This window comes from Armigeres subalbatus, chromosome 3 (assembly GCF_024139115.2).
Source record: "Armigeres subalbatus isolate Guangzhou_Male chromosome 3, GZ_Asu_2, whole genome shotgun sequence".
NCBI classification, from domain to species: Eukaryota; Metazoa; Arthropoda; class Insecta; order Diptera; family Culicidae; genus Armigeres; species Armigeres subalbatus.
This window is the reverse complement of record NC_085141.1, coordinates 133193998-133218008: the sequence shown is the minus strand read 5'-3', so window position 1 is coordinate 133218008 and position 24011 is coordinate 133193998. Positions and strand designations below refer to the sequence as shown.

The following is a 24011-nucleotide window of genomic DNA, read 5'->3' as shown; positions in this document are numbered from 1 at the left end:
ACTCTCATGTGAGTGAGCATAATTGCTCGTCATGAGTATTGTGAGTAAAGTAGGTAACATACATTTTGTATTTTTTTAACAATCTTACACAAAAAGGAACTATGTTTTACCCAATGATAGAAGCAGAACTAAATTGAAACTAGTTCTGAAGTAGGTACAAAGGGTTAGTGCGATTACCGTCAAGATTATGCGATAGTTTTGAGGCTAAACATTAGAGCCATTGAGATCAGACAATCGTTCGTTTCTTTATGTGAGCGTATATATTAGACCTCTTCATGTTTTCAAAAAGTATCAAAAATTCAACCGGTCAGCCCAGAATCACAATTATTTATGTTAAAATAAGCCTCCTGTCAAATTTTCAGCTAATTCGGATAAAATTTCGAGGCAGCTCAAGACAATTTAGAGTTTTTGGGCTATTTTTAATTTTGAAAAAAATCTAACAAAAGATATAAACACCGAACACTATCGCAACAACCTCTATACGGAAGCTTTTGGTGTGCTTTACAAGTCTTGTGAACATTGCGATTCGTTCCGTTCACGTTTTGTCCATGTTAAAGTGATTTTCAAGCTTTTAAGTGCATAAAAATACTGTTTCCCCCAAAAGTCGTTGTTCTACAAAATTCTTGAGTTTATGACAAATGATTGTAAATTTATTACATTATTATTCCTATTTTTTCCCTGAAAATTTCAGTAATATAATTGCCCATGTGCGATTTACCGTTTAATTCTTAAAAATCAGAAGCTGATCATTTGTCATAAATTTGCACGCTGAGATTTCTTCAAACAAGTTGTGCAAACAAAGAAGCTTTGATTTCACTTGTTACTACGATGCACTCAATGTTAAAAGCATGCAGACATATGATGGAATTAACAAAATTTGGAAGTCGTTTGTTGTAAGCATCAAATATCATCATGATTTAATTTATGTTTTGTTCGAACAACTTGCTTGAAGAAATCCTAACGTGCAAATTTATGACAAATGTTCAGCTTCTGATTTTTAAGAATTTAACGGTAAATCTCACATGGGCAATTATGTTACTCAAATTTTCAGGGAAAAAATAGGAATAATAATATAATAAATTTACAATCATTTGTCATAAACTCAAGAATTTTGTAGACCAACGACTTTTGGGGGAAACAGTATTTTTATGCACTTAAAAGCTTGAAAATCACTTTAACATGGACAAAACGTGAATGGAACGAATCGCAATGTTCACAAGACTTGTAAAGCACAACAAAAGCTTCCGTATAGAGGTTGTTGCGATAGTTTTCGACGTTTATATCTCTTGTTAGATTTTTTCCAAAATTGAAAATAGCCCAAAAACACTAAATCGACTTGAGCCACCTCGAAATTTTATCCGAATTAGCTGAAAATTTGACAGGAGACTTATTTTAGCATAAGAATTGTGATTCTGGGCTGACCGGTTGAATTTTTGATACTTTCTGAAAACATGAAGAGGTCTAGTATATATGCATGTGCTCGTGCTGTGTGTACGACTCGCGATATAGTTCCGACGTACGGAAATTAGAGAAAACTCGATTGGCTATTTGATGAAGTATTTCATAAAAGATTATTTAAAAAAAATGCATATAGTATCCTTCAGAAATTGACAAGGGGTTAGAAACTTCGCTAACAATATAACAAATCTAAATTTCTATTATGGCAGAGAATGATAACAGTCATTAAAAACTGATTATATACAAAACGTTTAGTACCGTTATATGGGTAGGCCTTTGGCCTAGTTAATTTGACCGTACACACTTACCTTATTTCACCGTATTCGGTAAATTTTACCGAAATCTCAACAGCAGAACTGTTCGGTAATTTATTTTACAGATTTTTTGTATTTTTTTCCATTGCTCAACTGTCAAAATCACCGAAAATCAGTTAAATTATTTACCGAACAGTTCTGCTGTTGAGATTTCGGTAAAATTTTACCGAATTCGGCGATTTATTTTAAGTGTGTAGTTAATTGATAAACATTGTGACAGATGGTGATTCATAATGATTACATAGTAAGCTAACATTTCCTATTACGGAGTGTTTGTATAGAGTATAGAGTAAAGAGAAGGCCAGCAACATATGAATGGACTCTGCTAATGGAACCCTTGCCTTACGAATTCCACAATTATTACTTATTTATTACGGAAGGAATATTGTTCATATATTTTATTTCACATACCACATATCTTCAAAATTCCTATCTTGCTTTCTAGTATCCTATGCTCCATTGCTTGCATGCACCTCTTCATATTCTTTCTTCTGCTATTTTCTTATTCTACTAAATATAAATTTGTTCATTACATTTTTCTAAAACTAAAAAGGGACACGTGATTCAACAGCGTCAGATCCTCAAACAGCTTCTATAATTTCACCTAGAAGCAATCGTTCATATTGTCTCGGAATGTTGTCCTCATGTCGTACAGGGCGGCCATAGACCGGTTCGATTTTTTATATCCAGCTTTTCGTCCTTGGTGTAGCAGAGCAGCACGCGCAGTTCTTCGGCGTCAAAATCTTCATCGAATATGGTCTGCTATCAGTTACATTCCTAGAGTTTTAAAGCTGTTTGTGAAAGAAACATCATTAGTAAATATTAGAGCTACATGTTTAGGATAACTTACTAATCTATTGTCCCGTTTCACAGAGGCATTCGGTGTCCTTTCGTACTGCGTCAAGGTGAGGAAGATTGTCCCGGGAAGGACAATGAAATCATACGGATATTGGTTTGCCCACTTTACTAGTAAAGGCGGCATGTGGTATGCGTTCGGGCAAGCAAGCAAGCCCTAATCAATCTGCTCTCCTACCACTTTGTCCTTGAAGTATGTAAACCGACTGCAGCCATTCGTACGCGCAGGTCACATTTATCCAGAACGTATAATGTATGTCGCAAATGAGAACCCGACTCGAATTATTCGAACTCGACAGATTGATGGATTTCATGGTTCAGAGCTGTTCAGAGCAACAAAATTCTTTGACCCTCGATGGAATAGCTTTCCCATTTTTTGAGCTAAGAAGTAAAACATAATTTCCGAAATCGATCATAGTAAATAATCTTTAAGCTTTTTTTTTTTGGAAGGAATAGTATTCTGGAGATTAGAATATAGGCAAGAAAATAGGACAAGTTAAATACTTACCCGTAGATGCGATTAAAAAATTCTTAACTTTTTCCAACTTCTGTTACTTTTCATGTGACACTGCCGGGACTGCACTTGTTTACAATTGCTGAGCAAACCGTTCAAATCCGACGCTGTCACTTTCATAGAAGAACTGTCAATGACAGTAAAATCAACTGTTTTCAAACGTCTCGTGAAAGGCCTTTACGAGCAAAAGGCACGCTATGTAGAGGGCACTGCTCGGAAATATCTCATTCTCTTTCGTGCTTCATAAGTTTTGACATTTACTGGCCTTGTTGTTTTCTAATTTCTTTGTAGCGAGAAAGAGACAAAGTAGCCAGTGCAGTGTCCTATTCGCGACTACGAAGGTAAATTCTTCACGCACAGTCTGACAGTTTCTTATGGGATTTTACTGCACGCTAATCTGAAATAACCCAGTGGCCGGGTCGATTCTACTCGGATTTTTTCAGGCCTATGCTAAGAGCTCATGTTTAGCGTAGCCAACACCAACACCAACGCCGAGCAACGTACATCAAATCTAAAAAAGCTTAACATCATAAAACATCCAAATTCAGCTTTCTTCAATATGCAACTTTAATCGGGAATATTCATTAAATATGACTAATGAGTTTAATTGATTCAAAACTTATATACATGATCAATTTTAATTTTACTTACATGGAGAACAACAATTTGTCTTTTATTTCACCGCGAAAAGCTTGAGCAGAATTTAAAAATAAATCCTGCTCTTTTATTGTTGTGGATATTTTAAATTATTAAGCTACAATCATTGGTGTTGTTGACGATTGTTGATATCTCATGCAACTGACAGCGGTCTATCTGCACACTGTGCCCGGGACATGGTGGCTATTTTTAGACTAAGGGAGTTAGATAGGGATGTCTATAGCCTGGATTTTTTCGATATTAGCGGTTGTCAAAATCTGGGTATGTCAACAAAATGGATCTGAGTCAGACGAACCCGAAGCAACATGGCGCCGACGTTGCATCCCGGAGAAAATGTTGGAATTTTTCGTTGTATGCAGCAAAAATAAGGTAATAATGGTTAAATTTGTCAAGGCGGAGTATAGTCGGCACAGCCGGTAAATGATAAACGGTGGGGGAAACTGAATTTTTTATACAATAACAATATTCTGGAGCGAAAAGAGCTGGGTACCGGATACCCAGATTTTTTCGCTTGTACTGTTACCCAGATTTGAGTTTAGGTACCCGAACCCAAATTAGAGTAACCACGGTTTTGCTGATTTTGGGTCACTTTGACATAATTCTGGGTAGCTCCAGATTAGTGTGTGTAGAGGAACAAGAAAGGGTGTTCGGCGGCCATATTTCACGCAGTCTGCCTGACAGCAATGTGTTTTTGCCATAAGAGTGAATACCTTCGTATTCGCGAATATAATAAATGATATTGGGACGGAGAGGGTTTAAAAATGTCAAAATTTGCGTCACGTAATTTGTGAACGGACCCACTTTGACCGAAGCACACGAAAAGCACATGCAGATTAACACAATAGGCCTTTTCATGTGACACTGCCGAGACTGTACTTGTTTATTTACAACCGCTGAGCAGGCCACAAACCCAGAATCTGAAAACACTTTCATAGAAGAACTAGCTGATTTTATCGTCAATAATTGATTATTATTATTACAATTATTGATTATAAATTATTTACAGTTCTTCTATATGAAAGTGATAGCTTCAGTTTTGTTCAGCGGTTGCTAGTGGTTGTAAGCAAGTGCAGTCTCAGAAGTGTCATATGAAAAGGCCTATTCGATTTTCATTGTCACTCGCATCAAGTAACTTGACTGTAACTGTTCTCTTTTCGTATAAATAAATATAATCGCGGTGTAAACTAAACTTGTTAAATTTCGCTTCTCCATTTGAAAGTAAGTTTTGATGTTAGCTCATTACTGCTAGATAATGGAAGTTTATAATCTCTGGGTAAAATAGCATAATAGGTGCATATTTTTGCCACAACAGCACTTCGCTTAGTAAAAATGATGAAAATAGCCAACACCGCCCAGCAAGCAAGACCCATTCTTTCCGGAATAGCTTACGGAGCTGGAACAAAACCAATACGTTGCGAAAGCACTAACGTTGGCTGTCGAAAGAACATCATAGTTTATACCTGGCTTACTTCATCGATTAGACATACTGTAAGTATGTAAACAACACTGCTCGGGATTGATTTTTTTGACAATGGAATCTTCAATTTTCAATAGTTGGAACAGCAACAGAAACGATTTCGTGCAAGGCAATTAGACTTGCTGGAACCCAAGGATATATTTTCCATCGTCTTTTAGAGATCGTCAAGTTATACACCCACACTCTTGACTGTTGCTTGCTAACGACACCAACTATGAGTCTCGGAAAGGGTCTTAGAGCGAAAAATCCACGCACCATCTTCGTTGTCACCACCGGAAAATCCGAAAATGCACCTTGTGTACTACCAATTCAAATGGACTACGAAAGAATAGTCGATGAGATGGCACACTGGAAAGCGACATTAGAGGGCGATCCTCCAGGACAGTCAGCCGGCCAAGTACATTTATTTTTGAATTATATTCATTTCAATTTTATGTTAAATCTGAAGTATTGATCAAATCTGCTTGCAACATTCAATCAAAAGTTTATCCAAGATCTCTTTCTACAATTCGTCCATAATTCATTTGCAAAGTCGAGCTTAATTTTCAATTTTAACAATTTCTATAAAGATTCGTCTGGGATTTCCAAGTAATCTTTCAGGAATATCTGAATATTTATCTAAGATTTTTTTTTCGGAAAATGTTTTAAGAGTTTCTTCGTGAGTTGCTCCGAGAATTACATCCTCAATTATTTTGGAAAATTTGGATTCGTTGGAAAATTTCTTCTGAAATTCGTATCGATTTAAAAAAAGTGATTTAGATTTCCTTGAAAATTTCTGTTGAGATTAGTTATTTGAATGTGTATTTAGAATTTTATTGTAAATGGCTTCAAAAAAAATAATAGGGAACTTCTTTGGAAATTCTCCTTCTGAAATTCTTTCGTCATTTCAATTAAATGACCAATTACAGCAAAATGAAAAGGAAAAATTAAGCTAAATACATCCAGTAATCACATCGGAAATTTCTCCAAAAATTCCTCGATTGTTTTATGTACCGTGAATATCCCCAGCAATATTTTTAATAACTCCAGGAGGAATTCTTGCTATTCACCTGGAATTCCCCCAGGCATTCCTACAACAATTCCATCGGGAACTTCGTTTTTTCACCGGCAATTTATCCAGGAATTCCATCAGTAATTCCGTCCGTAATATTTCTAGCTTTTCTAACGGGAATTTCTCCAAAGATTACTCCAGAAGGAACTCCTGTGAATTCTTCAGGACAAATTCCTTAAAATCCTCTAGGAGTTCTTCCTGGAATTCCTCCAGGAGCTTCTCCTAGGATTCTTTCAGGAGTTTCTCGAGTGACTGGAATTCCAGGAGGAACTACTGGATAAATTCTTACCGGAACTTCTGGAAGAACTCCTGGAACAACTGCGTCAAATAAGACGCATGGTGAAATTAGTGCGTCAAGTTAGGCACCTCAAGTCCCACATAAAAACAAATTATAAAACTAAGAAGTACACTTATATTTTGAAGTTTCATTATTTGTACACACTCTATAAAAGAAGGAAGCTAGTTATGAAGTATATTTTGTGAATAAATTTAACGATTATTTTTAAAATGAAGATTCTTTTCAAAAAAAAACTGTCGAATAATGTGGTAATGGTAAATGTATAAATTGTTCTATATTGTTGTGTCTAATTTATGCACGGAATTTCCATCGTTAAGTTGAATTCCACCATACTGCACCTTTAACTTCTAAATACGCATATTGCTAGAAGACTAATATAATATATTGTGTGGTGATCATGTCTCGTTTGCCTCAAAATAGGTCTTGTGTATCCAGTAGGGATATCGCAAGTAGGTAAACGATTTATTTCATCCAAAATATTTATTACAGTACAAATTTAAAAGGAAATTGGTACAATTATTATGCGTTGAAGTCTTTTGTGAGTAAAAATTACTCATGAGTGAGTAAATATTTTCTTCATACTCACTCGCGAGTATGAGTATTACAGTTCAAACTCACGTGTGAGTATACTCGCAGTGAGTTTGAAAAGGAATACTCAAACTCGCGAGTGAGTGAGCAGGTCTCAAGCGGTGCTCACTCATTTCTCAACACTGCCTGTTGACACTTCAATCAATTGCTGACCAGCGTCGGTCGACTAACAATATCCTGTTCTGAAAATAGCTTTTCAGAATCCTGCACAGATAATCCGAGACTCTCATCTCAAGCGATGCAGGGAATCAGCTATAGCTGCCCGGTTGGCGTTATTAAATACATTCTTTACATTTAGCGTAATAAGTGCACAGTACCTAATATCTCTCCTATTTAAACTACGCGCTATCTTAGTCGTTTCCGGAACCCATACAGTTGACATCATATCGAACCCATACAGTTGACCTTTATATCGCCCCGCAAAGCCTTCAGAACGTCAGCATAGACGATAATTTCTTCGCCTCTGTCCTTCCTGCCATGACCATTGGCAGATGTGCCCTTTCCTCTATGGGGACTCCCCTTCTTGGGCAATGGCGCCTTTGCGTCATCTGCCGCTTTTCGCTCCTTCTTCGCCTTTTTGGGGCTCACAACTTCCCTAGCCATGCGGTAAGACGCGGAAGGGTAATTTTGAACAAGTCCAATTTTCTCTAGCAAAAACATTCTACGGTTATTTTTGGTCAATAGATGTCAACTTTATTATTTTTGTTTCCTTCTAAAAATCAAGGAAAAGTTTCCATCCCATGATGGTACTGGGGATGCACAGCTTCGAGGTGATGATTAAAGTACCCTAGACAACTCTCATTCCTTCTTCAGCGCTTCCTGTGCCTTGTCCTGCAGGGTCTGTCCGATTTCGCTAGCCTTAGCCTTGATCGTGTCCCCGAGTTCCGTCAGCTTGCCGAGGAAGTTCTGTAGGGATTGTGGCGCATTAATTTCTTACTCTTTAGATCATGGTTAAATGGGTAAATCACTTACGTCAACATTTTCCTTGGTGAATGTGTCGGAGATTCCTTTCTTAACGGTATCTACGGCCTCATCAAAAGCATCCCGACGAGTACGTGCGGCGAGAGTCAGCTAGAATATAAGATATACATTGTTATTTGGATGGTAATGTTTATTTATTATCTAGATTTTAGTTTCTGATTTGTATTTTTTTAAGTAGTAAATTTACAATGATATTCTACTCAGGATGTCGAAAAATTTCTAAACCGAAAATATCCTAGATTAGAGCAGGAATGGAACTAAGCCACTTTCTGCATCATCTTGCTTTGTAGCCGAGCATCTCACCAATATGCTAAATATGGCCCTGTTTTCAAATATGACTATCAAAAGGAATATATATATCTGCTAATAATGTAAGTTATAAAAATAAATTAGTTCAATCAAAGTTAATTGCCTATTTTTTGGGTGTTGGACCGCCCGACGTGAAGGAAATAAATTAGTTTTAGCAGCTTTTCGACGAATAACTCTTACAAAAAAAGTTTTACATATTACTATCAAATTGTCAAATAGTACCGTGAAGCATCCTGAAAGAATCTGCTGAAACCAAATGACATAAATAGAATTATGCGCCACTTTTTTTTTCGTCTGAAATGTGAGCAAAATTTATGGTAATTTTCAATGGTTTTGTGGTACAAGAAATGCTGTCTAGTTGAGTACTAATGAATTTAGTTCCGGCCATTGCATTTAATAGTCATGAGTCATGACAAAAATGGTACATATTTACGGTTTATTGCGTCTAAAATAAACACGAGAAAGCGAGTTTAGTGATCATTTGCACGTTGAAATTTTGCTTATTGCAATGCTTTTCAATTGGAAGTTTGCTTATTCGAATGTTCATCTTCTAGGCTTTTTGCAACCGATTCATCTATTAAAGATTTTACGAGCTGATTGTAAGGTGATCTAACTAACGTTAATACATATGCGTTTTGATTATTTGGTCGAAAGAAAAGAAAGAAGAAAGAAAACATATACATGCATATTTCTATTGTTGAATGAGGACCACCAAATTAGGTGGGTCAATCGAGAGCTCAAAATTACAGACTGCCTTAATGATACAGGTTGTTTAAGAAATTCGTTTAATATCGTTTTAGATGTAATATTTTGCATTTTCTATTATCCTCCTTTTCTTTGTGTTCCTCTTCTTCTTATATAAAAATGAATGGTTTGTGTTCTCATCCGCATAACTTGAAATCGGCTAGATACATTTTCTTCATTCTTCCAGCATTCCTTTCCCGACAAAAAAATTTATTCGCTCAATCGATTCTTTGGCTTATTAAGGTCAACTTTCTCAAAGAAACCATATTTTTTACGCCTTTAAGCATTTTTAAACTTTAAAACAAAAATCCAAAAATTGCTGTTTTTTTAATATTTGCTCGATTTTGAACGAACATCGGATGAATTTTTGTGGCCGGTTCACACGTGCAGCACCATTTCGGTTTTTGTTTTCTACGATATAAAAAATAGCTAGAGGCTTCAAAAATATAGGTTCTTTGGGAAAGTTGGCCTTAAATAAGCTAAAGAATCGACTGAGACAATAAAACGAGATACAATTTTTTACGGGAAATGTCAATTCAAATTGTTATTCAGATGTAAAATATTGTAAATTTTTTCCTTGGTAGAAAAGGGGCCATCTCGCAGTGTTTGAGATATTTTTGCTGCAACTGGATTACCACCCAGATTTGATTTGAAGTATTTTTTTTAACTATTTGCAAAATATGCTAGGAACTTGGCAGATCCATGCCAAGTGATTTGAGAAAAATAAAGGGGGTCAAAATCAAAGTTTGATCGTAATTTTATCAATAATTCCTTAATTATTTCTGTTATCTATGTGTATGGTCAAAGTATGGATTGCAAAATATCCATAAAATTTCTAGAAAACTCTTGAAAATTTAATAAATTTTCGAATAATAGAATAAATTTACGCAAATCAAAAGGAAAATGTAATTTTTCGTTAACCTATGCACTACTAGATCTAGTTGGGTCAATCAAATCCAACTCTGAAGTAAGATGGTCAATGATAAGAGTCGTTGTCGGACCTAGTTGGATCACGAAAAGCCCTATGGCCGAAGTCACCATCGGATCTATTCGGATAAAAATCCAAAGCCGATCGATGAATTGAAAAAATATTACTGGACCATCACCATAACCCTACATATTTGTTACCCGTCTCTAGAATGGATTAGTTATTGGCCCAAATCGAAATTGGTAAAGTAAAGCGCCAAAATATTAAGCCAAAAAGAGACTTCGTCTGCCAAAAAACTAGCACTTTGTTGAGACTAAGATCAAGAAGAATCCAATTCTGGTTTATCGGAATCGCTAATGGACCTAGTCGCATAAAAAACCCAACTCTTGAGTGGATTTGTTGGTGGCCGAAATCAACATCGGACCTATTCGAGTTAAGAAAAATCTAATTACCGTCATCGGGGGTGACAATGGGTCAAATGGGGGTGAGAATGGGTCACTGTTTCAAGAAAACTGGATTCTGTTTTTACACGATTTACATTTTCTCAATTTTCCACTCATCCTAAATGTTAAACGTATATTAACTATCATGTGATTTTTCTTTGATTTATTCTGGATTTTTTGAAACATATTGCGAAGAGTTTGGTGGCAAATTGAAGTCACAAGATCAAAAATACGAGCGAAAAAAATCATTCATAAAACTCAATCATTGAGCCCTCTCGCGCGAACTAACTCGTTTGCGATTTTTAAGGAATGCATCACGTCTGAGTTTTTCATGCTAAACGGATCATTTCACTCATTTCCTAAAAAATCATTTCGCTCCAAAAAGTGTTTAAAAACAATTTGGGTACAATTTATTGTTTACACACAAGAGTATCCATTGTTCTATGTGGTGAACGTTAATTTACTGTTAATTTACGAAGAAGAACAAAAGGAAACCTACGATGATTCAAATGGATGATTCAACTCAGTCATGATTTTTTAGGTGCTGAGTTGGGGCGTTTCAACTCACGTGCGATTTGAATCGTTCGTGAGTTTTGAGATTTTGGTACTAAGAATGCTTGTAGAATAGATTGAATGTATCTGAGGGCAAGAAGACTAAAATACATATAAGAGACCTTTTTGAACGATTTTGCTATCCAACCTCCTGGCTGTCGGTGAGAGCGATGACCCATTCTTACCCCCCAGACCCATTGTCACCCCCGATGGCTGTAGGTAGTGAGTCTGTCGGTAAATTGGAGGCACTCTGTGAATTGTTGAGTAAAATTTAACTTTAAAAGAATTAATAAAATTTAACTTTAAAGAGAATTGGTTTCTATCAAAGTCGTCACGTTTAATCATCAGCACTAGGAAAAAATAATACAACTTTGTACCATTATCTGGTAATTTTTAGGAAAAATCCGTAATGAACACTGAGGACATCAGCCCTCTCTTTCCTATGGCTTTTTTCAAAGATTTCAATAGGAAGGAATCTATGAAAAAATGCTAGAACAAAAGTTATGCCAATTAGTGAAAAACGAAAAAAAGCCGTTGTTTGTAAATCAATAGTTACTTGATTGTTTTCAATAGTTTCACTTTTTTTTTACACAAAATTGATTATATTTGTAGTCTTGTGGAATTATTAAGTTGTACCAAATACTGCTTTTTGTTGTTGAAATAATTCGATGAATGTTAGAAGGTGTAAAATTTGATGGAGCTCTATACTGCCTATGATCGCATATAAGTCCCATCTTTTCTGAGTTTCCTATTCATATGGGACAAATATGCGGTTGTGGGCAGTATAGCTACCATTTGAAGGAAAAGGCTAAGGACCAATTTTACAAAACAAATATTTTTAGGCTTTCATCTCTTATAGATCCCAATGAAGAAGTCAAATTCTATTATCTAATGACTAATATTAAATGGTTTTGCTTGTTTGTCCACCACTGTGCTAGTACAAGTTTCTGTTAACCAGAACCGTAAATTGATTTGTACCTTGGATTTTGTGGTAGTGATTTTGTTCAAAATATGAACGGGTTCCTTTCTGTCAGGTAGTCACGTCAGTTGACCGAAATTGGCTGAACAAAGAGAGTATTAGCCGTCTCAATTTTTAAGGTATCGAAACTTTGGGCAGGAATTTTGTAGATAAGACTTTGCAAAGTTGGAAGGGGCTGTCCATAAACCACGTAGACTCTCGAGAGGGGTGATTGGTTCCCGAAAAGTTTACATTTGTCTACGAAAAGGAGCGGGGGGTTATCAAGAGTCTTCGTAGACTTTTCATTTTTTTATTATTGTAGAGAACAATCAATACAGCACCTATGAACAAAGTTTATTTCTTTAGTTTTTTTTCCCGGGGTTTTTCATAAGACTTCAACGGGGAAATCTAATGAATTTCACTAAAGTACAAGTCTGAGTTTTGGCGCAAAAATGTAGAGCAAGAAAAAAGTTTTAACAAAAAAAATCTTTTGGAAACATTTTCTGTAGTTCCACTTCAAATTCTTTGGAGATTCCATGGGAAAATCTTAAGAATTTTCACAAACACTATTTTGGAGATTTAACAAGTTTTTTTTTAAATTTTCCCATGAAGAATTGTGACGCAAAACTCTTTGATACTTTCATAGGAAATTCTTTAGAATATCCATATTCGACGAAATTACCACGGAAATTTTTTTTTAAGAATTCACAAGAGAAATTCTTCGAAATTTCCGAGGGTAAATTATTCAGACTACATGGTTTATGGGCAGCCCCTATCAACGTTTGTTTATTAAATATCAGCAAATATACGAGTTTTAAACAACTCTGTTTTTTTTTGGTTTGGTAATTTTCTTAAAACAATGTTTCAAAGTTAAAAGAGAGCTGAACCTAAACCTCATATGCTGGTTATAGCATAAATCATTAGGGTGTGGAATTGTGAATATATCTACATAATAAAATTGCATCACCGATGGATGTGCCTAACTGGAGAAAATCGGACTCAATTTTTTGTGGTACTTTACAGTGTAATTCATCAGTTCGTGAAATATTTAAAAATATATTAAATGAAGCATATTCAATCGAATACTAGACAGCTCAGAGCCGACCATGAATGTGTCTGGAAGTGAGTTGACAAAGTAGAAAGATTTCAAACTCTGGTTAAGATACACTTTATCGAGTGATAAAGTTCGTAGTCTTGGGGTCTCGTTTTCCGAATTGAACGTAAGGCTTTGGTCACATTCGCGAATAAAAATCAAATTAAACCTAAAAGTGACAGTTCAATAATTTTCAAATAACCCTGCTCGCAGAGCAAGATTATTTTTGACAAATATCGTATAATTTTTGATAGATGTTCTATAAGTATTGCTGGGTAGCACCAGCCATGGCCGGGTTATTTTGTTATTTTCAAACGGTCACTTTTGAGTTCAGATAGAAAATAAGTGAAAATTGTGCGGCCACTTTTTCCTGCGTATTTTCAAAAGCATTTTTAATGTCTTTTATCAGTGAAGTTGCTACTTCGACGAGAACTCGTATTTACAGCAGCACAAATATCTGTCTGGGGGGATATCACAAAAAAAATGTTGAGAACCGCTACTGTAGAGAATTTTTTATGAAACAAATGCTTAGGATTCCAGAGAAAATATGATTTCCACTATTTCAGGCATGGTACACCACTATTAACGGTGCAGCGATTTTGCAAAATCTGTTCGAAACACTTCAAGCTAACGAATTATGCTTACGGTATTATTATCATCGTTGCATGATAAGAACTATCTCTACGTTCTGTACTTATACAAATCAGTTGCATAGCTATATAAATGCCCTATAACACAGTATATAATTTGCACCTATTATTCGTGTTAGTGAGATGCATTTAATTATTTAACACCAAATAAAAAATCCAAAGTACTAGTAAACTATTGATCACATTTCCAATCATACCGGATTGTAATAGTACAACAAGTACCATTCTTTGCCATTGTGGAACCTAAATTTGAAGCACATTCAGCAGCCCCAAGACCTCCGACCCTTGCCTGGTTCCAATTTCAATCACTTCATTCTTTTCAAAGGATCATGAATTCCTTTGTGATCTTAATCTTCATACTGAAGAGTTGGAGACATTTTTTTTTAATTTGAGGTGATTGATCCATATATTTGCTCATCTTTGCTTCTGATATTAAGTTTCAGTGAAAGTTCCTTGATTTGATATTGTTGAAACCATCGAGAAAGGATGTTTCAAGTTAGCATATGGAAAAATTAATCGATCTTGCTACTATTTACATCGATTTGAAGATCACATCCATATCAATATCGAGCAGAGGAGTGTTTAGGTCCGTTCACGTGAAATGTATTATATTTAAATATGTATAGCTAGTTTATCCAAAAGAATTTTTGAATTAGAAATTCTGGAATTCAGAACCAGTAAACTGTTGATTTACACTATTTAAAAAAATGATCAACTCCAATCAATATGAGTCACTATCACATCTAATATCACATTCTACTTAACAAGTTCTCAAAGTTAATCACACTTCTCCATTTTACCTGGATGATGCAGAAGATGACGATGAACAGCAGTCCTAGTTTGGCCATTTTGCGCTGAAATATTTGTACTGAAGAGTGCTTCACGGGAGGAGGTTCTCACTGAGCTAATACTTTCCACGGTCACGGCACTGGAGATGCTTACTGGACGAGTTATCGCGTACGAATGTCTGATGTCGTCGTACTTGATCTGGCTATTATATTTCGTCGAATAGCACAAATAGTGCTACGGTTTATATTCCTGTGCTGTTATGTATGTACACATGTCGTGTTGACCCACAGGAGTCAAACCATTCATAGGCCCCGGCCGGGCGCACATTTCGATGTGTTACACAAATAGACGATCGCGATAGCATACGGACGCAGTTTGAAAGTCCGATAGCGGGTTATCAGTGGGTAACGTTCGAACTGCTCGCTCTGGAAGTTCTAGGTCGTCGTTGATCAATTGGATTTTAATTATATTATATACCATCTAGTGGAAATGGGAAGCAGCGATGAACGACCCGTGACAAATGATTCGATAATTTTATAGGGGAAAGTTTAGTGTATGCATTAGGTTTGTTTTTCCCATCAATTTGAAATATCAATGTATTGGTCATCTAAACATAGCTCCATATTTACGAAGCTCAATTTGTTGATTAAATTTTTGAAATTCATTTCTGGAAATAGCGCGATTGAGGCATAATACGACTCTACTAATAAATGCATAATTTTACCTTTTGACAAGTTCTAGTTGATCAGAACAGGTAAAATAAATAGTTTGATTGAAATCTTTTATTAGAGTGTAATAAAACTTAATACGCTCTGATTTCGCAGAGCTCCAAGCAGTTTTTCAACAAAAGGATTTCCGATCGTTCTATCTACCAACCCGTTGTTGTTGATGTGTTCGTTTTTATAAGTTTAAGCTGTGATTAATTAAATCAATGCTTAAAAATTGGGGTCATGCTTTGATTCAAACTCGTGCATGTGGCGTGAGCACGCATCCGCGTAACTTATTGTACCTCCGGGTTGCAAAAATAAACATATGGTGTTGAGCCAATTCAACATCATTTCGTTTCTTCTGTGTGATTGTGTCTAAAACTGCTACTAGAAGTTTCAATGACGTTAGTATACCTATATGTTTCTTCATCTATGTAACCATATTTTGATAATTATGCCTAATTGTCCCTTGATTTAGTTACAGTGTAGCATTGACAATAACAATATATTATCAAATAATATTAAAAAAAGCTTTGGTAACATTGCTTACACGTTTTTTGTCGTTTTTTATCCTGTGGCTTCAATTTGTCTACGAAATCTATGCAATAATTTTCAAAAATATCTGAATAAATAAAAGTCATGAGTTTTCAAGATGAGAGTAAAGTTAAGAAATTCAAATCTTGAAAATCCAGAAAGTGAAGGATTCTGAGAACGTCTTTTGGCTTAGCGGCCCTATACAGTGTAGTCGGAGTTAAGTCGAACCGCCTGTGGGCAAGTTGTATTGTCCTATAGTCGTACAACATGCCCACAGGCGGTCCGACTTTACTCCTGGGGGTGGTTGTACAACATGACGGAGCATGTATAATGCAGCGTCAAGCAGTTTGGCGAACATTGACTCCACCCCTCGTTTAGTCAAGCATCAACTACGTTCTACAAACCGCGACACGAACACTCAATTGATTCGACCAATAATATCACATACGAGCGATAGACGCGCTAACTTGAACACCAACCATCAAAAAAATATATGGGGGTTTGAACAACTTCGCTACAAACGTTCAAACATGTTCGGCGAACTTTGACTCCGCCCCCGACAGGTCAAACCAAAATCAAACCGCTTTGATTGTTTCCAATCGAGTCGCCAACTGTCAAACGGTTGTTCGAACAACTTTACACACGTTCAAACAAAGCAGCAACAGAAGCATTTTCTTGGGGCGGTCCAACGTGTTTGAGGGTGTGTAGGGGAACTGGGGGTAGGACGCCCACGTTAAGGAAAATGCCATTTTTATCAATGAAAACCACCATTTCAGCCAGTTTTCATCAGCGCACACTAAAGAACAGCATATCTGCGATTGACTACCGATGACAGATATCTAATTGTACATTTTATTGCACAGAAATTTGATTTTTAAAAAGCACCCGAAAAATATTGATTTTGAAACCATGCGGGGTGAGATGCGCCAGTGGATGGGTTAAAAACGCGCATGTGCTTATCGTACTGATTTTCATTTTAATTGCCTACATTAAGGCAATTAACCGAATGTTTCAGCTGTTTCGGTCATACGAAATGAGCATGGGCGTACTGCCCCACACCGACCTCAGAAGTTTGAAGGCCCATCAAATCGTTTTAAGACCAATTTTGACGACGATTTCGTGTGGAACATAAAGAACACGAGTAAGCAGCATGGCTCATGGCTCAATTTTCAATTTACCAATGAATAACAGCGATAGAAAGACTAAATTTCACCGAGCTAGAATTGCATCAAAACACGCAAAAATCATTTTTTCGAGTTTTTCATGTGTAACTAGAGAAAAATCATGAAATATATGTATCCAATGGCAATATTTTTCATTGATTCATCGTATAGACTATTTAAAATAATCACAATGGGGATATTTAACCTTATTTAGGGGTGGCGCGTTTTAACCCCTATGGGCGTGTTACCCCCACTTCCCCTACGCTACATAAGGCCCCTTACTTAGGTGGCTCAAAAAACACCTTTTCAAATTTTTTGATGGGCCGCCCTCTTATTTGGTTCTATTTGATGCCTTGATGCTCTGGACAAAATTTCAGCCAAATCAGTCAACGTTTGGGCGGTGCTAATATGGAAAAATGTATGCAGGGTGCGGTTGTATGGAAAAATGTATGCAGAAACGTCGAAAAACAGAGATTTGCGTTACAATGAAGTACTGTGATACTCAATATTCAATTCTTGTTGGGTTAAATACAGAATATAATGCTGTAAACTGCGAGAAGATTCAAGTTTATAAAACAAATTCCTTAGCGTTTTACTGGAGTGTTGTATGGGTGAATTTATTTCTTTTCTAAGGTTAAATAAACGAAATTTGCCCAAACTTCACTTCAAAGAAATGCTAATAACTTCGCCGGGTAAACACTAATTTTATCGCGGTTTTCAGCATAACATTCTGCATTAAATTCTACAAGAACTGAATGAGTCTCATAATTCTTCATGGTAAATTGTGCCGTCTAACTGCAAATCACTGTTTTCGAAGTTTCTGCATACATTATTCCATATAAACTTCCAACGAATTTAGCACCGCCCAATCGTTGACCGATTTGGCTAAAATTTTGTCCAGAGCATAAGGCATCAAATAGAACCAAATAAGAGTTTTTCTCATAGTAATTTGAGCCACCCTACTATCAGACTATTGCAAATATGGTACATGCTCTTTTTGGGCTAGGCAATTTTCGGATTGGAAATTGTCTCGACTTCCCTGGGCATAAAAGTAGCCTCATGATATTTATTTATTTATTATCAGACTTAGGCCGGAGTGGCCTGTGCTGCACATAAAAGTCTTCTCCATTCAGCTCGGTCCATGGCTGCACTTCGCCAACCACGCAGTCTGCGGAGGGTCCGCAAATCGCCTCCACCTGATCGATCCACCTTGCCCGCTGTGCACCACGCCTTCTTGTTCCCGTCGGATCGTTGTCGAGAACCATTTTCACCGGATTACTTTCCGACATTCTGGCCTCATGATATACGAATGCAAAAATTGTAACCTTGCTTAGAAACCTCGCAGTTAATAACTGTGGAAGTGCTTAATGAACACTAAGCTGCGAGGCAGCTTTGTTCCAGCGTGGGGATGTAATGCCAATAAAAAGAAGAAAAAGACATGCCCTTCTCGATGTGTAGAATAGGAATAGAATAGGCCAACGTAAGAGATTCTGGGTCATTCAAGAAATTCCGGGAGTTATGCCTTAAGATCTACACGCGTAGCTAAAGATCAATCGGACTGTTGTAATTATGTTACATGTCCTTTCGGATGTATAGAAAGAATGCGTCAACGTCAGATATTCTAGGTCATTCAAAAAAGACTCGGAGCTAGGCCTTAAGATCTACTTGCGTACCTGGAAATCAGTTGAACTGTTTATAATATGGTAGATGCCTTTTGGATGTGTAGAATAGAATGTGTCCATATCATAGTTTCCTGGTCATCCAAAATATCACTGGAGTAATGCTTTTTACACGATTATTCAAAGATCAATTGGATGGTTTTAAATATGGTACTGGTACATGTTTATTTGTGATACATATAACAGAAAGAGTTCACATCTTAGAATCTTTGTCATCCAAATCGGAATAAGCAAGATCATCACGCATAGCTGAGGATCAATCAGTCTATTTTAAATATGGTACATGCTCTTTTTGTGCATCGGTCATTCCACAAATCCCAGGAGAAAAGACTATGCATACAGATGTTCATAAGTAGCCGGGACCATCGTCCCTAACCCCTAATCCTAAAGCGTTAAGCGACCCGTGCCGAGGATGCATGGCCAGGGGTGAAATAATGAAGCTAGGCCTTTAACGGAGCCTGTGGGTACCTGGGCACCCTCCACAGTAATTGTCCCTTACCGCGTCATGCTGGGCTCTGGCCTGTTGGACCTTTTTCCCGAAGCAACTCGTGGGACCAAAATGGAAAAAACAAGTTAATTCTTCAATTAGTGGTAGTAGTGTAGGCGACAACCCCTTCGCAAGAGGTGGGTTGTTCAGGTCTCCGCCTAGGGAGGCCAGCGGCAATAGTCGGCAGCTCAGTACGCAGCGCCAGCGATGGGTCACTTAACCCTCATCTTGGCTAAAAAACGCCCGGTAGAGGTTATTGACGGCCCATGGCTTGTGGAGGCGATGAACCACAAACGCGATGGGATTTCGGCCTTCGAGGTGGTGACGGAACAGCTGGACGCCATCAACGACTTTGCGTTATCGAAGCATAATATCAGTAAGGACCTCAAGAGGAGCTTGCTGAAACTTCGAAAGTCGATGTTGGACGCCAAGCTGAAGAGGGCGGTCCAGGACGGCCAAGTCTAAACCCGTGAAATCCGTGGAGTCGTGGTCTGCAGACTGAGGCCCAAGGATTCGTGGGCTCGGCAAGGTCGAATCGACCGAGGGCGTGCCAGCGAGACGGTGGTGCCAAAGTCTGCAGACTGAGGCTCAAGTATTTGCGGGCACGTCGGGGTGACTGCTCCAACGGAGCAGACACAAAACAGGGGAGACAGTCTTCAGGATGAGCTCCCTGGGGGCCGCTAAAAACGCGGAGGTTACTACCCCGAACAAGGGTAGTGGGGCTGGAAGTTGAGCCCCAGCCAAGTACCTCAAAACCGAGGAGGAAGAACCTGGAAAGGTCAGAAGAAGTCGAAGAGCTCGTCACGGCACTGCGGCGACAGTGTGAAGTGGAGACGCCCACCGCAGCCGTTCGGCTACGGAAAGGTCCGACAGGGACGCAGGTAGCATTGGTTTGGCTATCTGCAGCGGACGCCTCCAAGGTAGTTAAGTTAGGGAGCGTCAAGGTGGGATGGTCGGTATGCCCTGTGGGCATATACGAGCAATCCGAAGTATGCTTCAGGTGCCTGGAACCGGGGCACAAGCAATGGGACTGCAAAGGCCCTGACAGAAGCAATCTCTGCCGACGCTGCGGATTGGAGGGACATAAGGCACAATGCTGCACGAACCCTACATAATGTTTGATTTGTTCAAGCAAAGCTGTGAACAGCAAGCACCCCATGGGGGGTTCGATGGGCCCGGCGTTTAAGCGTGCTGCAAAATCACAGTGCAGGTAAAGCAGCTGGCTTGCTCGGCCTCGCCCGAGTGTTTGGTGTGCGCAGGTTTTCGTTTTCGCGCAATGCGTGACCACATTCTTGCCACATGTGGTCTGGACACTACCCCGGACAACCTTGTTCAGAGGATGTGTGAAGATGAAGTTGGCTGGAACGCCGTTTTATCGGCTATCGCCCAAATCGTCTCGGAGCTACACATAAGGTGGCGCGTGGACTCAAAGATGGCTAGTTCAGGCGCAAATGGTGGTCCAAGGGATCGGAGTCGGCTTCATGGGTCATACCGGTGGTCATGCTAAGTGGTCGAACTCGATCCTTTTATCGAACAAGTGACCACGCGAAGAACAACATGGTATCGTCGCTTTCGCGGCGTCGGTCAACCGGTGGGTTCCAAGCCTGAGGACGGAAAGGGGTCCTCGTCAAGGCTGTGTAGCAGGCGTGAAACACCCGCGTCGGCAAGTCCCTCTGTGTGTTGGCAGAATAGACCCTGTCGCAGAGAGGTCAATTTGGGGTGCACGCAGCATCATCATTATTGATACCAGTCGTGCAGAGGAAAGCAGGCGCCAGTTGACCCTTCCCACCTTCCGAAATGGAAACGGATTAGCGGGTCAGGGATGTACTCCTGCCTCCCTCGTTTGCTGTTGGAGGTGGTCCCTACCCGACCAGTTAGTCATAATAATATTTTATCACAATTATATCAATATGTTATTTACAAATAACAATTCTTGAAATAATTTTGTTATAAATTCTCTGTCAAAGATGGAGGAAAAGAAAATGTCGTTTCAATGACATAATTTTGTTATAAGTATAAGCTATTTTCACCCCTTTTTATGTAACACATAGAGTTATATTTTTGTTCGATTAATAACATATTGAGTAATATTTTTGTTAAAACTATAAGAGATTTTGTTACATTTTTTGTTATTTTAACTACTAATGCACTATGGTCCAGGATTCAGATTTACGCGGAAAGATGCATTTTACATAAAACTATATTTTTTAGAAAAACTGTGGTTCTACAAAATTGTTCGAAATAGTAAGGCCATCATTATGGTTCTGCCAAAAATAGGGTGGCCCATCATATAAAAAATTAGAAAATATTTTTTATTTCTCAGAATAATGACATGTTATGTTCTACAATGTTGTAGCGTAGCTTATTCCAATCAATTTTGCTAAAGAAACTTTTTTCTGTAGCTCTTAAGTTGGCTGATTTAGATCAATTTTACCTAAATGGATTAAAAGGGTGTACCTCAAAAAACTGTATTTTGATCTACTTTTTTGTTTTACATTTCTCGAAAAAGTCGTTCTTCAGGTGACTTTTAGAGCTCAAAAAATGCAACTTTTGATGGGTGGATATGCTCAATATCTTCTTTCGATCAAAAGTTATAATCGTTTTTCTGTCAAAATTACATTTTTCATATGTTTATATCTCCGGTTAGGGCAAACCAAAAAATATATTTACGCAGCATTTGAAAGAGAAATTAATATTCCTTATTATGTCAAAAATTGGGGATATGTTATTTTTGTATCTCAAGTTTTATCAATTTTACTAAAATCATGTTTTTCAAATAAATTCATATAACTCTCGACAACGGAAAGAAGATACAGACGATATTCTTATAGCAAAACACGCGTTTTGAAAAGCCCCAAAAAGTTTTCAGAAGATGACATTTGTGAGAAATGGAAATAAAAAATCTACAGCCTAAAAACTTTTTATAAATTTTATCATTATCATCGTATTGCAAGATTTACGAGAAAAGATGCATTTTCGGTCTGAAGCATACTTTTAAGAAACAAAATTTATTCTACAAAGTTGTTCTGGATACTTGGGCCCTTATTATAGAGTTACTGAAAAATAGGGTGGAGCCATTTTATAAAAATGTGAAATTTTTATTTTTATTGTTTTTGCGGAAAATTGGCATAAAATGTTCTGCGCTACAAAGCTTTTTCCAATCAACTTTGCTATATAAACTTTTTATGTAGCTCTTAAGCTCACTTGTTTATGGTAATTTTACTTACCAGGATTAGGGTGTCCCTCAAAAAAGAATATTTATGATATGCTCATTTCATTTTTTACTGTTCACGGATGTCACTTTCTGAAAACTTTTGAGGCTTTTTAAAACGCGTGTTTTGCTATAAGAATATCGTCTGTATCTTCTTCCGTTGTCGAGTTATATTAATTTATTTGAAAAAAACATGATTTTAGTAAAATTGGTGAAACTTGAAATAAAAAAATAACATGTCCCCAATTTGTTGACATAATAAAGAATATAAATTTCTTTTTCGGATGCCGTGTAAATATATTTTTTGGTCTGCCCTAACCGGAGATATTAACTTACAAAAAAAATGTAATTTGGACAGAAAAACGATTATAACTTTTGATCGGAAAAAGATATTGAGCATATTTACCCATCAAAAGTTGCATTTTTCTGAGCTCTGAAAGTCACCTGAAGACGACTTTTTCGAGAAATCTAAATCAAAAAAGGAGATAAAAAATACTGTTTTTTTTAGGTACACCCTAATCCAATTAGGTAAAATTGATTTAACTTAACTTAAGAACTAACTTAAGAGCTACAGAAAAAGTTTTTTTTAGCAAAATTGATTGGAATAAGCTGCGCTACAGCTTTGTAGGACATAACATGTCAATGTTCCGAGAAATAAAAAAAATATTTTCTATTTTTTTTTATATGATGGGCCACCCAATTTTGATAGAACCATAATGATGGCCTTACTATTTCGAACAATTTTGTAGAACAACAGTTTTTTTCCTAAAAATATAGTTTTGGCGTAAATGCATCTTTCCGCGTAAATCTGAATCCTGGACCATATGTAATGGTACATGTTTTATAACAACCGCTGTTATAAAAAACTTGTGTAACAGAATAACAAGTTCTGATACTAAAACTGGTCGGGTAAACCCGCACTTGCTGGACAACCCAGGATGTCTGTTGAGCAGATTCTCCCTCCATTGCTTAGGAAGAAGAAAAAAGTAACCAAAGATAAACCGGATGATTTTGAATACTGTTCATGCCCTTTTGATGTAAAAATGGAATGTGTCAACGGAAAAGGTTCTTGGCCATCCAAGAAATCCCAGGAGTTAGGCTTTAAGGTCTACAAGATTAACCAAAGATCAATCGGATTGTTTTGAATATGGTCCATGCCCTCTGTGATACGTAGAATAAAACGAATTCACAGCTTATGATCTTTGTCATCCAAGAAATCCCTTGACATAGGCACTCACGTTTGTACGCGTTACCAAAGATATATCGATCGATTTGAAATGTTGTACTTGCCATTTTAAATTATAAAATATGATTTGTCTACGGCAAGGCTGTCGGTCATTCAACACAAACCTGGAGTTAGGCCTTTAGATCTGCGTGTGTAACAAAAGATAATTCTATGCATCACAAAGGGCATGTTCATTATTTCCATTTATTTAGTTAACATCTAAACAGATAACACTGAATCAACAATTTGACGCCACAATGCACGGTTCGAGGCCGCATCTCTCCATCCTCGGATACTCCCCACGCTCGCCAAGTCGTTCTGCACCTGGTCTGCCCATCTCGCTCGC

At 37.4% G+C, this 24011-nt stretch overlaps 3 long non-coding RNA genes across 5 annotated transcripts; 1 reads left to right on the top strand and 2 right to left on the bottom strand.

The window, feature by feature from the left end:
- Positions 1 to 1870: 1870 nt before the first annotated feature.
- On the bottom strand, positions 1871 to 3278 carry LOC134223881 (uncharacterized). 2 transcript variants are annotated; one of them, XR_009982760.1, is made up of 3 exons: positions 3136 to 3278; positions 2623 to 3060; positions 1871 to 2563 (listed from the first exon to the last, which is right to left on the bottom strand). It is a non-coding gene; the product is annotated as an uncharacterized LOC134223881 (long non-coding RNA). The 2 variants fall into 2 exon arrangements; XR_009982759.1 differs by having other exon boundaries at positions 2623 to 3008.
- A 1471-nt stretch (positions 3279 to 4749) lies between these two features.
- LOC134221011 (uncharacterized) lies at positions 4750 to 5806 on the top strand. 2 transcript variants are annotated; one of them, XR_009982164.1, is made up of 3 exons: positions 4750 to 5016; positions 5111 to 5286; positions 5353 to 5806. It is a non-coding gene; the product is annotated as an uncharacterized LOC134221011 (long non-coding RNA). The 2 variants fall into 2 exon arrangements; XR_009982165.1 differs by having other exon boundaries at positions 5081 to 5286.
- Positions 5807 to 7879: 2073 nt separating this feature from the next.
- On the bottom strand, positions 7880 to 14888 carry LOC134227586 (uncharacterized). The gene is made up of 3 exons (XR_009983703.1): positions 14671 to 14888; positions 8185 to 8283; positions 7880 to 8118 (listed from the first exon to the last, which is right to left on the bottom strand). It is a non-coding gene; the product is annotated as an uncharacterized LOC134227586 (long non-coding RNA).
- Between the last annotated feature and the right edge of the window lie 9123 nt (positions 14889 to 24011).